Source organism: Andrena cerasifolii, unplaced genomic scaffold (genome assembly GCF_050908995.1).
Source record: "Andrena cerasifolii isolate SP2316 unplaced genomic scaffold, iyAndCera1_principal scaffold1224, whole genome shotgun sequence".
NCBI classification, from domain to species: domain Eukaryota; kingdom Metazoa; phylum Arthropoda; class Insecta; order Hymenoptera; family Andrenidae; genus Andrena; species Andrena cerasifolii.
Genome location: NW_027486116.1, coordinates 1 through 2,447, shown reverse-complemented (window position 1 = coordinate 2,447; position 2,447 = coordinate 1). Strand labels below are relative to the sequence as shown.

Sequence of the window (2,447 nt, the reverse complement as noted above, 5' to 3'; positions counted from 1 at the left end):
ATATTTAAATAAATTAGAGAAAAAAATAGATAAAGAAATAGTGAAAATAGGTAATGAAGTAGAGAAAACAAAGTAGGTAAATAAATACAGAAAAAGGAGGTAAATAAATAGAGAAAACAAAAGAGGTAAATAAATAGAGAAAAAAGAGGTAAATAAATAGAGAAAAATAGGTAAATAATTACATAAATAATAGGTAAATAAATAGAGAAAAATAGCTAAATAAATCAAGGAAAAAAAGGTAAAGAAAAAAGTAGGTAAATAAATTAGAGGAAAAAATAGGTAACTAAACAGAGAAAAAATGGGCAAATAAATGAGAGAAAGAAATAGGTAAATAACTAGAGAAAAAATTGGTAAATAAATAGAGAAAAAGTAGGTAAATAAAATAGAGAAAAATAGGCAAATAAATAGAGAAAAATAGGTAATGAAGTAGAGAAAACAAAGTAGGTAAATAAATACAGAAAAAGAGGTAAATAAATAGAGAAAAATAGGTAAATAAATAGAGAAAACAAAAGAGGTAAATAAATAGAGAAAAAATAGGGAAATAAATAGAGAAAAATAGGTAAATTATCTAGAGAAAAAATAGGTGTATAAATATAGATAAATAGCTAAATAAATCAAAGAAAAAAAGGTAAATAAACAGAGAAAAAATAGGTAAATAAACAGAGAAAAGATAGGTAAATAAATGAGAGAAAAAATAGGTAAATAACTAGAGAAAAATGGGTAAGTAAATAGAGAAAATATATGTGTATAAATTAGAGAAAGAATGAGGTAAATAAATAGAAAAAAAGTAAATCAATAGAGAAAAAATTGGAAAATAAATAGAGAAAAAATAGGTAAATAAATAGAGAAAAAATAGGTAAATTATCGAGAGAAAAAATAGGTAAATAAATAGAGAAAAATAGGTAAATATACCAAAGAAAAAAAGGTAAATAAAAAATAGGTAAATAAATTAGAGGAAAAAATTGGTAAATAAACAGAGAAAAAATACGAAATTAAATGAGAGAGAAAAATAGGTAAATATATAGAGAAGAAATAGGTAAGTAAATAGAGAAAAAAGAGGTAAATAAATAGAGTAAAATAGGTAAATAAATAGATAAAAAATAGGTAAATAAAAAAGAGAAATAAATAGGCAAATAAATAGAGAAAAATAGGTGTATAAATAGAGAAAAATAGCTAAATAAATTAAGGAAAAAAAGGTAAATAAAAAAGTAGGTAAATAAATTAGAGGAAAAAATAGGTAACTAAACAGAGAAAAAATGGGTAAATAAATGAGAGAAAGAAATAGGTATATTAGAGAAAAAATAGGTAAATAACTAGAGAAAAATAGGTAAATAAATTAGAGAAAAAAAGATAAATATATAGAGAAAAATAGGTGAATAAATAGAGAAAAATAGGTAAATAAACTAGAGAAAAAATAGGTGTATAAATAGAGAAAAATAGCTAAATAAATGAAAGAAAAAAGGTAAATAAAAAAAAATAGGTAAATAAATTAGAGGAAAAAATAGGTAAATAAACAGAGAAAAAATTGGTAAATAAATTAGAGAAAAAAAATAGATAAAGAAATAGTGAAAAATAGGCAATGAAGTAGAGAATACAAAGGAGGTAAATAAATACAGAAAATAGGTAAATAAATAGAGAAAAATAGGTAAATATCTTAGAGAAAAAAATAGGTAAATAAATAGAGAAAACAAAAGAGGTAAATAAATAGAGAAAAAATAGGGAAATAAATAGAGAAAAAATACGAAAATAAATGAGAGAGAAAAATAGGTAAATATATAGAGAAAAAATAGGTAAGTAAATAGAGAAAAAAGAGGTAAATAAATAGAGAAAAATAGGTAAATAAATAGAGAAAACAAAAGAGGTAAATAAATAGAGAAAAAATAGGGAAATAAATAGAGAAAAAATAGGTAAATTATCTAGAGAAAAAATAGGTGTATAAATATAGATAAATAGCTAAATAAATCAAAGAAAAAAAGGTAAATAAAAAAATAGGTAAATAAATTAAAGGAAAAAATAGGTAAATAAACAGAGAAAAATAGGTAAATAAACAGAGAAAAAATAGGTAAATAAATGAGAGAAAAAATAGGTAAATAACTAGAGAAAAATGGGTAAGTAAATAGAGAAAATATATGTGTATAAATTAGAGAAAGAAAGAGGTAAATAAATAGAAAAAAAGTAAATCAATAGAGAAAAAATTGGAAAATAAATAGAGAAAAAATAGGTAAATAAATAGAGAAAAATAGGTAAATTATCGAGAGAAAAAATAGGTAAATAAATAGAGAAAAATAGGTAAATAAACAAAAGAAAAAAAGGTAATTAAAAAATAGGTAAATAAATTAGAGGAAAAAATTGGTAAATAAACAGAGAAAAAATACGAAAATAAATGAGAGAGAAAAATAGGTAAATATATAGAGAAAAAATAGGTAAGTAAATAGAGAAAAAAGAGG

General features: G+C 20.8%; 1 long non-coding RNA gene across 1 annotated transcript; it reads left to right on the top strand.

The window, feature by feature from the left end:
* The first annotated feature begins 1,545 nt into the window (after window positions 1-1,545).
* Window positions 1,546-2,180, top strand: LOC143378209 (uncharacterized). The gene is made up of 2 exons (XR_013087791.1): window positions 1,546-1,835; window positions 1,954-2,180. It is a non-coding gene; the product is annotated as an uncharacterized LOC143378209 (long non-coding RNA).
* Window positions 2,181-2,447: the final 267 nt, after the last annotated feature.